Source organism: Microcaecilia unicolor, chromosome 1 (genome assembly GCF_901765095.1).
Source record: "Microcaecilia unicolor chromosome 1, aMicUni1.1, whole genome shotgun sequence".
NCBI lineage: Eukaryota > Metazoa > Chordata > Amphibia > Gymnophiona > Siphonopidae > Microcaecilia > Microcaecilia unicolor.
In genome coordinates, this window is record NC_044031.1 from 75834711 (window position 1) to 75850183 (window position 15473).

At 41.8% G+C, this 15473-nt stretch overlaps 1 protein-coding gene across 7 annotated transcripts in view; it reads left to right on the top strand.

The window, feature by feature from the left end:
• Positions 1-15473, top strand: part of RBM33 (RNA binding motif protein 33) — a 453495-nt gene that overhangs the window by 410358 nt on the left and 27664 nt on the right. The window lies entirely within an intron of this gene.

A 15473-nucleotide genomic window follows, 5' to 3' on the forward strand; every position in this document is an offset into this window, starting at 1 on the left:
CATGTTGGGAAACAACGCCACAAATGTTCTGGTTAATTTGCCCATTTTTCAACCAAGTGAAAGTGGTCACGCCAACCTAAGGAAGCAAAAGATGGAAAGTGTAAGTGTGCATTTTAGTCTTGCCAGGAGGCAAGTGAAAGAAAAACAAAACACACTTAATGTATTTGAGCTTCAACTGCCCTTGAAATTCATGCAGTTAGAAGCACTTTTAGTGGAATAAAATAAAATTGCTCAGGTGGTGGCAGTGTTAAATTAATAATATCCATATCCCCTCTCTCAGTCCTGTTTTTGCTGAAATGAAAAAATCATAACTGGGTGGTAAAGGGAGCTTATGGTTGCATCTGTTTTGGAGAAGGTTACTTTGTATATTTGAATGCATGAATTTCATAGACTCCATTCCAAAAGAATTTTACTACTACTATTTAGCATTTCTACTACTACTATTTAGCATTTCTATAGCGCTACAAGGCGTACGCAGCGCTGCACAAACATAGAAGAATGACAGTCCCTGCTCAAAGAGCTTACAATCTAATAGACAAAAAATAAAGTAATCAAATCAATTAATGTGTACACGGAGGAGAGGAGGGTAGGTGGTGGCGAGTGGTTAAGTCTGCTCTAATTACTACCATCCCATGAGCAGTCTTTGTCATTTGTTGGTAAGGTGAAATTCAGTTCTGTTGTCCTTTTATGTGGCGCAAGCTACAATTAAACACTGAGTCAACAGATTGAGTTTTGAAATGTCCCATTTATGGGTTTTGTGTGTTTACCATGCAACTTCGTAACTTCAGCCTTCAAAACTGTACCTCCTATGGGTACTGGTGCTTGGGATATAATAGACTTGAGGTTCCAGTCTTGGCCTAATAGACGTACTGGCTATCGATGGTGCCCAACCTTGTGAAAGACTGGAATGCCAAGCACTACTGTATGTATTTTAGATCTGATTGTAGGAAGAGGATAGGTGACGGCAGGTAGGACATGGGTCATTCCATGTCAGTTCAACCAGTGGTCCCCATGTCACCATTTCATAAATTGATAATAATCTACCAGAATGGAGACCAATATATAAGATGGAAAACTGCAAAATTTCAGACTTTTTCTTCAACAGATTTTGAGATACGACTTTTAATCCAGCGGAGGGTTCAGACAGTTCATGGCAAACTGAAATTGGCACCACTTATTCAGAATGTTGCGTAGATTCGGAAACCGCAACCCATTTTAAGCTGGGGCACATGGTTCCTGAGATATTGTATGAAATCCCATTTTTTACAATCTGACAAAATAAAATGCCACTTTCAGCAAACCAAATATATTAAAGGAAAAGCTTTCATATTTTATTTAGTAGAAGCACTGGTTAAAATGAGCAATACATGTTAATTTTGTGCAGCTTGAAGCTGTAGTTTTCCTGATATCCCTCACTGAAAGTTGTCATATTCTTTAAGAAGATCCAGTTTAGAGGCAATTTTTATCATGTGGGACAGGTACTACAAAAGCGAGCTTTATATCATTTGAAAGTGCAAGAAAAATCCTTTCATTTGATGCCAATTTCATTTTGCTTCTCTCAGGCTTTATATGTTAATCTTACAAGGGAAAAGTGTAGAACTGTATGGGCATCATAAGTAACTGTAAAAATTCTAGTATTGGTTGTTTAAATTAAGTGAACTTGTTTTTATGCAGTGTTGCAAATTTATCGTATTTAGTCATAATTTAACTCTCTTAAAATATAAATCGGACAACGTTCTGCTGTAAAGTTCTCTCCCAGACTTCTTTTTCCACAAAAGTTCCAAAATTATTTTGTTTGTTGCACAGATCTGTAGATCTGTGTACCGACTTTCATTAACTTCTAAATAATTGCCAGGTTAACTGTTTAAAGTTTCTAAAGGTAAAACAATGTTATAAACATAAAATCCATGGGTAAACAAATAATTACTAGTATCTTCAGATTTGATTTAGCAACTATGTCAAGCCAACAATGTTTCTAGCCAATGAGAGCTTAAATGAGAAATTCTGACCAATGAGATGCTTGGCAGCAGATTTATCTGACTAATAAGAATAACTGGACACAGGTCGCAAGATTACATTTGTTAGATTCCATATTGACTCTGTTCAACAGTGACTTTGTTATACAATATTTTAGAAATCCGTGCACTAAAGTTGGTTCACTGATCTCTCGACAATTTCTTAACAAAGTTAATGTGATTTTTAAACTCTTTGGAACTCTAGTGACAATATGGCTGAGAAATTAGGGTTTTGCTCTGTTGAAATTTATTGTGATGAGGACAAACGGGTAAAAGCAAGGATGACACAGGCGATGGAAGATGTCTTGTCAAAACATAGGCTTTATTTGAAGCACATGGTCTATATCAAAAAAGGTACGTAGCAATCAATAACATCAGTCTGTTCCACAAAGGATTCGACACGGCTGTGTTTTGGCACTAATGCCTGCATCAGTAGTCAACTATACCAAATCACAGTTGTGACAATGATAACCTGAGAGCACCTTGATGAATGAACTAGAGCATCAATAAAATCGCTTCAAGCCCTGCCTGAGGTCGTGGGGCCAGTGGCAGGTGACCTCAGGCAGAGCTTGAAGCGATTTTATTGACGCTCTAATCCAGTGGTTCCCAAACCTGGTCCTGGAGGCACCCCAGCCAGTCAGGTTTTCAGGATATCCACAGATCTCTTTCATGAATATTCATTATGGATATCCTGAGAACCTGACTGGCTGCAGTGCTTCCAGGACCAGGTGTGGGAACCACTGTTGTAGTCCATCCATCAAGGTGCTCTTAGGCTATCAGTGTCACAGCTATGATTTGGTATTGATGACTCCTGATGCAGGTCTTAATGCCAAAACACAGCTGTATTGTGTCCTTTGTGGAATGGACTGATGCTATTAATTGCTACGGACCGTTTTTGATATAGACTGTTCTTCAAATAAAGACTACGTTTTGACAAGACATCTTCCATTGCTTGTGTCATCCATACTTTTTATCCAATTTTTTATTCACTGGAAAACTTACGTCAGGAAGGCTGGTCTGTTAAATCTGTCATCTTTAACTGAGAATGAGAAGGATCTATTATTTGCAAGAATCAGTGGACTAGAAGGCACATTTTCATCTTCAGAATGCTATATTATGCTACTCTCACAAAAAAAGTTTATTTGGATAAGTATGAATTGAGGCAGAAGTCATGTGATGAGCCTTTTTCAGTTCATGCTACTGCAGTAAAGGGTTCTCTGAGAGCAGCATCCATGGATCTCGCTAAGAAAATTTCTTACAGCAGTAGATGTCAGCAATAAATTAAATCTGGTCAGTAGTGATTGGATTCCTGTCACAAATTTTTTGATGCCTGTTCTGTCTCAGTCTTTATAATGCACGAGTTGCACCACTGTGCAATAGGGAGAAACTGGAATAAAGTCAAGCTTACTAAGCGACTTGGGTAGACCACTGGTGACTCCAGCAATTAACCCCTAACTACCACCACTCTGCCACAAGTCCCACAACATATTCCATTATGACCCGTATTAGATCGTGGGTTTTCTACTGCGTGTTAATAGTATGGATAACGGGGTTACAAGCCACCTCAATCAACAAATGGAACAAAACTCCTTCCTTATTACAGCAAGATGACCAACTGGAAAGACCAAACTATAAAAACCAAAACAAACCAGAAATCAACACCCTAACCAGTACCAAAAAGATAAGCATGAATAACAATCGAAATGGCCACAACATCAAAAAAACATAGAACGGCCAGACATTTACAGACTGTTAAGTACACCAACATCAACATTAATGCATATGTACCCGTTCCTGTAGGTTATATAAGTGTGAGATCAGCAGTTAAAAAGTCAACCATAATTAGAGACTGGATTGAAACTGAGCAATTAGGTATACTATTCTTAACAGAAACGTGGCTGCAAATGAGAGACGACCCAATACTACTTGACTTATGCCCTTCGGGATATAAAGTAATACACGTCAACAGAACTAAAAAGAAAGAAAGCAGGGTTGCCTTAGTATAGAAGTCCTTCTTTACAGTAGAAACCATAGCTGAGCATATATATCCCCTGTGATTGGAATCGTGGCATGCAAAATCACAGACTTAACATTGCCAGTTATGTGGTATACTTTTCTACCGCCCGCCTGGAAGATGGTCCAATGCCCAAGACGACTTCATGGACTTCATATCAAACATTTGCATAAACTTCTTGAATATCCTACTAGGTGATATCAGTCTACACCTAGACAAGCAACATGACGCCAGCACCAGGCTTTTAACAAACTTCCTGAAACAGTGGAACTTCAAAGCGGTACAAGCCACTTCATCTCATGTAAAAGGTCATCGGTTAGACATACTAGCTTTCAGGTTCTTAGCCAATAACAACCATATAAAGAATTGTAATGGGGCAGAGGTGCCATGGTCAGACCATAACAAACTCACCTTCACACTTCAGTGGAAAGAGAACAGCAAAAACAGAGAACCAAGGACACCACACACTGCGCTAACCAGAGGAAAAGTGGACAACCAAACAAACATAGTACCCACTAATATTAATTTCATGATAAACTAGTACGAACTATGTGGAAACGCACTAAACGAAACAGCGCCCCTGGTTCAATGAGGAACTATTAGAGATGAAAAAAACTGTGCAGGAAACTGGAAAGAAAATGGTCCAAAAACAAATCTGACATGAACAAAGCCACATGGAGGAAAGCCCTAAGCAAGTACAAACACATCATAAAAATAGCCAAAGCAGAACACTACAGCACATACATGCACCCAGAAGAAACACGAAAAAAATATATGAACTAATGAAAAACTTACTGAACACACAAGCTCTGCTAAAGTCAAATGAAAAACCACCAATAATAGACGAGCTTGTACAATATTTTGAAGAAGAAAAAATAAAAATAAGAGCACATCTAGATACAACACAACACTCATAGATTTCCTGCACGAATGTGAAATCAATGAGGACCACATCAAGGCAGACAGAATCTGGTCCTCATTTAAGATACCAACAATCAGCTCAGTTAAAGCACTACTGACAAAATATGCACACTCCAGTTGCCTACTAGATAGCTGTCCAAACTACATGGTGGAAAACCCACCAGATTGGTTCATCAAAAGCTTAACTGAACACACAGAATACATGTTCTTGAAAGGCCATTTCCCTTCTGACAAGGGCAACATCATACTCACTCCAATCCTTAAAGATAACACCAGAAAGATAAGTGAACTCACTAATTACAGACCAGTGGCATCAGAAGAAATGTCTGCCTGGGTGGCTGGGTTCACATCAGGCTCTGCAGCTTAGATTAATACACGTTTTGTTTATTTGCAACTCAAACATTTACTGACTTCTGCTCAGTCTGTTTTGAGGCACCAGTCCTCAATTTTACTTTGAACTTCCTTCATTTATTTTGACTGGAGAAAGGAAATTTTGATCCCTCCCTTCATACTACAAATAACTCTCTCATGCCCTGTGATCGGAGCTGGATCTATATTTACATCTAACCCTCCTGGACAACAAAGGAAAAGCCTACAACATGCATCAATTAGACCATTCCAGGATATCAGAACCAGAAACTATAAAGTTCATACCTACAATCCATGAGTTAAAGTTTTATTTTAAGTACATAACTATTTCTAAAATTCTGAATCTGTTAGATTCCTTAAAACTAAAGTCAGCCATCAACCCCCTCTGCATTAAATCTCCAAAGAAATTCACATAGAAATGCTAAGTATATCCTTTATTCTCTTTTGCTGGAAGTCTTTATCCTGCAGGCCTGGTCTGAATTTACAACTTTAAAAGGTCTGTTCTCTTAAATTATTTAAAGCTTTAACCCTGCTTTGCCAACTAGTAATATTTATGAGTTAAGTAGTAATATTTACGTAGTATTTATGAGTTAAATAATACTGCTTAAGTGCATTTACAATTAGAGGTAAACAAGAAAATGAAGCAACACTCTGAGATGAATAAAGATATGTAAATGTATCTATCAAGATTTAAGTTTTGTGGAGATTTAAAATAAACATTGTGTAAGCTTTTCTCATGGTTGCATACCAAGAAGTGCTTAAGGTCATTCACTCTCCTTTATTTCACAAATACCTGGCCTACCCAGCTCACCTCCCTCCCCCTACTACTACTACTACTACTTAACATTTCTAGAGCGCTACTAGGGTTACGCAGCGCTGTACAGTTTAACAAAGAAGGACAGTCCCTGCTCAAAGGAGCTTACAATCTAAAGGATGAAATGTCAAGTTGGGGCAGTCTAGATTTCCTGAATAGAGGTAAAGTGGTTAGGTGCCGAAGGCGACATTGAAGAGGTGGGCTTTGAGTAAGGATTTGAAGATGGGCAGGGCGGGTGCCTGGCGTATGGGCTCAGGGAGTTTAAGCATGGGGTGAGGCGAGGCAGAAAGGGTGGAGCCTGGAGTTGGCGGTGGTGGAGAAGGGTACTGAAAGGAGGGATTTGTCTTGAGAGCGGAGGTTACAGGTAGGAATGTAAAGGGAGATGAGGGTAGAGAGGTAAGGAGGGGCTGCAGATCGAGTGCATTTGTAGGTTAGTAGGAGAAGCTTGAACTGTATGCGGTACCTGATCGGAAGCCAGTGAAGTGACTTGAGGAGAGAGGGTGATATAACGGTCCAGGCGAAAGATAAGGCGTGCAGCAGAGTTCTGAACGGACTGAAGGGGGGATAGATGGCTAAGTGGGAGGCCAGTGAGGAGTAGGTTGCAGTAGTCAAGGCGAGAGGTAATGAGAGAGTGGATGAGAGTTCGGGTGGTGTGCTCAGAGAGGAAAGGGTGAATTTTGCTAATGTTATAGAGGAAGAAGCGACAGGACTTGGCTATCTGCTGGATATGCGCAGAGAAGGAGAGGGAGGAGTCGAAGATGACTCCGAGGTTGTGGGCAGATGAGACGGGGACGATGAGGGTATTATCAACTGAGATGGAGAGTGGAGGGAGAAGAGAAGTGGGTTTGGGAGGGAAGACAATAAGCTCGGTCTTGGCCATGTTCAGTTTCAGGTGGCGGTTGGACATCCAGGCAGCAATGTCGGATAAGCAGGCCGATACTTTGGCCTGGGTTTCCGCAGTGATGTCTGGTGTGGAGAGATAAAGCTGGGTGTCGTCAGCATAAAGATGATATTGAAAACCATGAGATGAAATCATGGAGCCCAGGGAAGAGGTGTAGATTGAGAAGAGAAGGGGTCCAAGGACAGATCCCTGAGGAACTCCAACAGAGAGCGGGATGGGGGTGGAGGAAGAACCATGAGATTGTACTCTGTAGGTACGGTGGGAGAGATATGAGGAGAACCAGGAGAGGACAGAGCCCTGGAGCCCAAATGAGGACAGTGTGGCAAGAAGTAAATTGTGATTGACAGTGTCAAAAGCGGCGGATAGGTCGAGGAGGATGAGGATGGAGTAGTGACCTTTGGATTTGGCAAGGAACAGGTCATTGCAGACTTTAGATAGTGCCGTTTCTGTCGAGTGTAGGGGGCGAAAGCTGGATTGAAGCAGATCGAGGATGGCATGAGAGGAGAGAAAATCAAGGCAACGGCTGTGAACGGTGCATTCAAGTATCTTGGAGAGGAAGGGTAGGAGGGAGATGGGGCGGTAGTTGGAGGGACAAGTAGGGTCAAGTGATGGCTTTTTGAGGAGTGGTGTGACAACAGCATGCTTGAAGGTGTCAGTGACAGTTGCAGTGGAGAGAGAGAGGTTGAGGATATGACAGATGGGGGGGGGGGTGACAGTAGGAGAGATGGTGTTAAGTAAGTTGGTGGGGATGGGGGTTAGAGGGACAGGTGGTGCATTTCGAGGAGGAAAGAAGGTGGGCGGTTTCCTCTTCGGTGATGTCAGGAATAGAGGAGAAGGAGGCCTGGGTTGGTTGATTGAGGGAGTGGGTTATAGGGTGAAGAGGAGGAGAAGGTTTGGTGGTAAATTCGAGGTTGATCTTCTGCACCTTGTCGCGGAAGTAGTCAGCCAGTGATTGAGGAGAGAGTGAGGGGGGGTGGGAGCGGAGGGCACTTTGAGGAGGGAGTTTTGGGTGGTGAAGAGACGACGAGGGTTAGAGCTGAGGGAATTAGTCAATTGGGTGTAATAGTCCTATTTGGCGAGAAATAGGGAGGACTTGAAGGAGGATAGCATGAATTTGTAATGAATGAAATCAGTATGGGTGCGAGATCTCCTCCAGAGGCGTTCAGCCGATCGGGTGCAGGAGCGAAGGTATCGGGTGCAAGGGGTTAGCCAGGGCTGGGGATTAGTACGCCTTGTGGGACGGGAGATAGATGGTGCGAGGGTGTCCAAAGCAGAAGAGAGAGTGGCATTGTAAGTGGAGACTGCTTTGTCGACAGACTCGAAGAACATGATGGAAGGGAAGAGATTAGAAATAATAGAGGATAAAGTGGTAGGGTCAACAACCTGGAGATTCCTGGAAGTAGTGGTTAGTGTTGGGCGGGACTGAGGGGGAGGGTGATGAAGTGTGAAGGTGATCAGGTGATGGTCAGCGAGAGGAAGAGCTGAGGTGCAGAAATTGGAGGGAGAGCAGGTAGAGGAGAGGGACGAGGTCAAGACAGTGGCCAGATTGGTGAGTGGGGGTGGTGGAGCTCAGTTGAAGGAGGAGGTTAGAGTGAGGAACTGAGAAGCGTATGGGTCGAATGGGTTATCAGTGTGTATGTTAAAGTCTCCAAGAATGAGGGATGGGGATGAGTGCTCAAGAAAAACGGAGAGCCAGGCATCGAAGTCGGTAAGGAAGGAAGAAAGGGACTTATCAGGGGGGCTGTAAATGACTGCAACTTTGAGTGGTAGCAGGTAGAATAGACGGGTGGAGTAATTCCAAACCAGCAAATTGAAAAATTGAACTATGCTCTTGTAACCTTCCTTCAAACAGCAAACAAAGGAAATTGATTCATCTATGAAAATGAGAGCTACAATCTAAACAATTCCTTCACAGATGTACAACTGTCTGTGGAAGAACGGCAGCCTGAAAGAGAAACCCTACCTAATAACAGGTAGGCAAACACTCTTTTCTCATGGTCTCTGTGTCCAGCTCCGATTGACTTCGGATAGTTGGGATTCCTGTAACAAGTTTTTTTTAGAGCAACATATTGTGGCCTGTAGCCCACTCTAAACTCTTCCTTTACAGCAGCATGACTAACTATTGAAAAACGGCAGCCTGAAAGAGAAACCCCATCTAATAACAGGGAGTCAAACACTCTTTTTTCATGGTTTGTGTCCATCCCCCGGTTGACTGCAGAGCCCCCTGGATATGATAGATTGAAGTCCTGTCGCAAGTGTTTTGTTGCCTGTTCTGTCTCAGTCTTTATAACGCACGATTTGCACCATTGTGCATCAGGGAAAAACTGTGGAATAAAATTAAGTTTACTAAGTGACTTGGGTAGACCACTGGTGGCTCCAGCAATTAATCCCTACTACCACCACTCTACCACAAGTCCCACAACATATTTCATTATGACCAATATTAGATAATGTTTTTTTCTACGGTATATTAATACTATGGATAACGGGGTTACAAGCTGGCTCGATCAACTAATGGAACAAAATCCCCTTACTTATTACAGCAAGACTACGGCCCCCTAACCAACTGGAAAGACCAAACTATAAAAACCAAAACAAACCAGAGATCAACACCATAACCAATACCAAAAAGATAGCACAAATGATAATCGCATTGGCCACAACATCAAAAAAGATAGAACGCATAGACATTTATAGACTGTTAAATACACCAACATCAATATTGATACATATGTACCCATTCCTATAGGTTATGTAAATGCGTGATCAGCGGTTAACAAGTCAACCATGATGTATTATTGTAAGCCACATTGAGTCTGCAAATAGGTGGGAAAATGTGGAATACAAATGCAACAAATAAATAAACCATAATTAGAGACTGGATTGAAACCAAGCATTTAGGTGTACTATTCTTAACAGAAATGTGGCTGCAAATGCAAGACAACCCATTACTGCTTGACTTATGCCCTCCGGGATGTAAAATAACACACATAACAGAACTAAAAAGAAAGGAGGAGGGGTCGCCTTAATATACAAATTCTTCTTTACAGTAGAAAACATAGCTGAACATATATCCCCTGTGATTGAAATCGTGGCATGCAAAATCACAGACTCAGCATTAACTGATCGGTTATGCGGTATACTTTTTCACTGCCTGCCTGGAAGGAGGCCCAGTGCCCAAGACTACTTCATGGATTTCATGTCAAACATATGCACAAACTTCTCATATGTCCTTCTACTAGGTGATATCAGTCTTCACCAAGACAAGCAACAAGACGCCAACACCACTCTTCTAACAAATTTCCTGAACCAGTGGAACTTCAAAATGACACCAGCCACCTCATCTCATGTAAAAGGCTCCAGTTAGACATACTAGCGTACAGACTCTTAACCAATAACAACCATATAATAGAGAATTGTAAGTGGGCAGAGGTTGCCATAGTCAGACCATAACAAACTCACCTCCACACTTCAGTGGAAAGAGAACACCAAAAACAGAGAACCAAGGACACCACACACTACCCTAACCAGAGGAAAAGTGGAGAACCATAGCTTCTGGTCAGCAGTGATGAATGATCAAACAACATAATACCCACAAACATTCACTTTATGTGAAACTGGGACGAACTAAGTGGAAACGCACTAAACGAAATAGCATCACTCAAAATGAAAACTAAGAGGAAATGACAACTGCATCCCTGGTTGAAAGAGGATCTATTAGAGACGAAAAACTGTTCAGGAAACTGGAAAGAAAATGGTCCAAAAATAAATCATACATGGAGGAAAGCCCTAAGTAAATACAAACACACCATAAAAAGAGCCAAAGCAGAATACTATAGCACATACATGCACCCAGAAGAGATAAACACGAAAAAAATATATGAACTAATGAAAAACGTACTGAACACACAAGCTCTGCTAAAGTCAAATAAAAAACCACCAACAATAGACGAGCCCGCACAATATTTTGAAGAAAAAATAAGAGCAAATCTAGCTGCAACACAAACAACGCTCATAGATTTCCTACATGAATGTGAAATCAATGAGGACCACATCAAAGCAGACAGAATCTGGTCCTCATTTAAGATACCAAACAACCAGCTCAGTGAAAGCACTACTGACAAAATATGCACACTCCAATTGCCTACTAGATAGCTGCCCAAACTGCATGATGGAAAACCCACCAGATTGATTCATTGGATGCTTAACTGAACACATAGCATGCATGTTCTTGAAAGGCCGTTTCCCTTCTGACAAGGACAACATCATACGCACCCCAGTTCTTAAAAACACCACCAGGAAGATCAGTGAACTCACTCATTACAGACCATTGGCATCAATACCACTGCTGACAAAAACAATGGAGTGACTAGTAGCACGACAATTAATGGAATAACTAACGCACTACTCAGTCCTTCACAGTTCTCAATAGCACTGAAACAGTTATAGCCACCCTGATCACAAAATTCAGAATAATAAACCAAGGCCAGTCAATACTACTACTACAATTCAATATATCAAGCACATTTGACCTAGTAGATGACACAGTACTAATGACCCTGCTGTACAACATAAGAATAACTGAAGCAGTAGCAGCCTGGTTCAGCGGTTTTCTAAGAACTAGATCCTACCTTGTCAAGATGGCCAATGAATTTTCAGCCTCCTGGATCCCTGAATGCGAGACCCCGCAGGGTTCCCCAATATCAGCAATATTATTCAATGTCATGATAGCTCCACTTGGCAAGAAAGTGGAAAAAATGGGTTTAAACCCATTCATATATGCAGACGATGTCAACATCTATATACCTTTCAACAACAGCATCAAAGAGATACTGGATAAGGCCAAAAAAGGACTCGACCTCATGGAAAATTGGGCCTCAACTGTCAAACTATTTGGCATGTCACCGGACTACATGTAGACCTGGTCAAGCTATCACCAAGAAATGCAAACCCAGGAACCAGAGGTTACCTACTGCTTCATCTGCCCAACTGCAAAGGCATAGTGTGGAGGAGTGGCCTAGTGGTTAGGGTGGTGGACTTTGGTCCTGAGGAACTGAGGAACTGAGTTCGATTCCCATTTCAGGCACAGGCAGCTCCTTGTGACTCTGGGCAAGTCACTTAACCCTCCATTGCCCCATGTAAGCCGCATTGAGCATGCCATGAGTGGGAAAGCGCGGGGTACAAATGTAACAAAAAAAATACTATACAAGTCCACCTACACAGTGGGATTTAGCTACCTGGGCTCAAAATGGTGGAACTCAATTCCCATAGTTATGAGAAGCATCACAAACTACCTCAGTTCAGAAAAGACCTACCTCTTCAGGAATGAGTAAATTATGCACTAATCATTCTGGAACAACAATATACAACACAATCTCTGTAACACAGCTTTTCATTTAAGAAAAGAACTAAGACATACCTTTCTCAAGAAACCCAATGAGTATTCTGTATGTACTAGTAGTTATCTTGCCAACCACTGTAAAACACAGCACCATACAATTTTGTAAATGTGAATCAATGTAATCTCTAACAACTGTTAAATGTAAGCCACATTGAACCAAAGCTTGGTTTTGGATAATTGTGGGATTCAAGTATGAATAAATAAAGTAAAAACTTTGTCCTAAGTGTTTAACATCAGCTTCGGGTGCCAGTGGTACTATATCAGAATATGAGGAAGAAAGTTTGAGTAAATTTGAAAAGACTGAGATTAACCTGAGTCTGATTGCTCTTGGGTGAAGTCTAATGAAATCTGGAAAAGTAAGCAGAAGAGATCGTGTTGGCTACAGCTGCAGAAAACTTGAGCCAACAAAAGAAACTTGAAGACAAAATTTGCTCACACACTGGAAGTTGAAACAGAGAATCTACAACCAGAGTCAATACAAAACTGCACACAGTGTTCTGATCTGGATAAAATGATTAAAAACATGAAGGATACAGCTGCTAAGTCCTCTAAAAACAGGGGGATTCAGATACTGACAATGGTACCTTCAAGCTGGACAATAGAGCAAACGGCGGAAGAGTTTGGAGCTTCGAAACATATAGTTAAGAAGTGTGGAAAGTTACAGAAAGCTGATTTCATAGCTGAGCCTGAATGCAGTAATGGTAAAAAACTGTCATCTGAAGTGTTGTCTAAGCATAGTAACATAGTAGATGATGGCAGATAAAGACCTGTATGGCCCATCCAGTCTGCCCAATATGATATAATCATTACATGTGGTATGAAGTGATACATCATATATATATATACAGTGGGGGAAATAAGTATTTGATCCCTTGCTGATTTTGTAAGTTTGCCCACTGACAAAGACATGAGCAGCCCATAATTGAAGGGTAGGTTATTGGTAACAGTGAGAGATAGCACATCACAAATTAAATCCGGAAAATCACATTGTGGAAAGTATATGAATTTATTTGCATTCTGCAGAGGGAAATAAGTATTTGATCCCCCACCAACCAGTAAGATCTGGCCCCTACAGACCAGGTAGATGCTCCAAATCAACTCGTTACCTGCATGACAGACAGCTGTCGGCAATGGTCACCTGTATGAAAGACACCTGTCCACAGACTCAGTGAATCAGTCAGACTCTAACCTCTACAAAATGGCCAAGAGCAAGGAGCTGTCTAAGGATGTCAGGGACAAGATCATACACCTGCACAAGGCTGGAATGGGCTACAAAACCATCAGTAAGACGCTGGGCGAGAAGGAGACAACTGTTGGTGCCATAGTAAGAAAATGGAAGAAGTACAAAATGACTGTCAATCGACAAAGATCTGGGGCTCCACGCAAAATCTCACCTCGTGGGGTATCCTTGATCATGAGGAAGGTTAGAAATCAGCCTACAACTACAAGGGGGGAACTTGTCAATGATCTCAAGGCAGCTGGGACCACTGTCACCACGAAAACCATTGGTAACACATTACGACATAACGGATTGCAATCCTGCAGTGCCCGCAAGGTCCCCCTGCTCCGGAAGGCACATGTGACGGCCCGTCTGAAGTTTGCCAGTGAACACCTGGATGATGCCGAGAGTGATTGGGAGAAGGTGCTGTGGTCAGATGAGACAAAAATTGAGCTCTTTGGCATGAACTCAACTCGCCGTGTTTGGAGGAAGAGAAATGCTGCCTATGACCCAAAGAACACCGTCCCCACTGTCAAGCATGGAGGTGGAAATGTTATGTTTTGGGGGTGTTTCTCTGCTAAGGGCACAGGACTACTTCACCGCATCAATGGGAGAATGGATGGGGCCATGTACCTTACAATTCTGAGTGACAACCTCCTTCCCTCCGCCAGGGCCTTAAAAATGGGTCGTGGCTGGGTCTTCCAGCACGACAATGACCCAAAACATACAGCCAAGGCAACAAAGGAGTGGCTCAGGAAGAAGCACATTAGGGTCATGGAGTGGCCTAGCCAGTCACCAGACCTTAATCCCATTGAAAACTTATGGAGGGAGCTGAAGCTGCGAGTTGCCAAGCGACAGCCCAGAACTCTTAATGATTTAGAGATGATCTGCAAAGAGGAGTGGACCAAAATTCCTCCTGACATGTGTGCAAACCTCATCATCAACTACAGAAGACGTCTGACCGCTGTGCTTGCCAACAAGGGTTTTGCCACCAAGTATTAGGTCTTGTTTGCCAGAGGGATTAAATACTTATTTCCCTCTGCAGAATGCAAATAAATTCATATACTTTCCACAATGTGATTTTCCGGATTTAATTTGTGATGTGCTATCTCTCACTGTTACCAATAACCTACCCTTCAATTATGGGCTGCTCATGTCTTTGTCAGTGGGCAAACTTACAAAATCAGCAAGGGATCAAATACTTATTTCCCCCACTGTACCTGATCCTGATTTTTCCTTGCCATTTTTAGGGCATAGACCATAGAAGTCTGCCCGGCACTGGCCTTGTTCTAAAATTTCTTAATTTATCAGAGCCCTTGAATAGCTCCACTCCAGCCCATCCAAATCTATTCAACCTCGTTCAAGGCACAGACCATAAAAATCTGCCCAGCACTGGCTTTCCAACCTAATCTCCACTATGCTGCTTTGGATCCAATCCTTCTAAACAGGATTCCTTTGTGTTTGTCCCATGCATTTTTAAAATTCTGTTACTGTATTCATCTCTACCACCTCCCACGGGAGAGCATTCCAAGTGGCCGAAAGTGGCCAAATTTTATGAGGTGGATGATATTTAAAACAAACAAACCTGTGTCCAAAGATGTGGCTGAGGACAATTGTTCAGAATTTGCTGTCATCTTTGTTATGGATAGCTTGGGAGAACAAAATGAAACTGGCATGAAATGAAAGGATTTTTCTTGAACTTTCTAATGATGTAAAACTTCATTTTTGTACTACCTGTCCCTCATGATGAAAATTGCCTCCAAAGTGTACTGTAGCTTTCAGCTACACAACATTAACACATATTGCTCATTTTAACCAA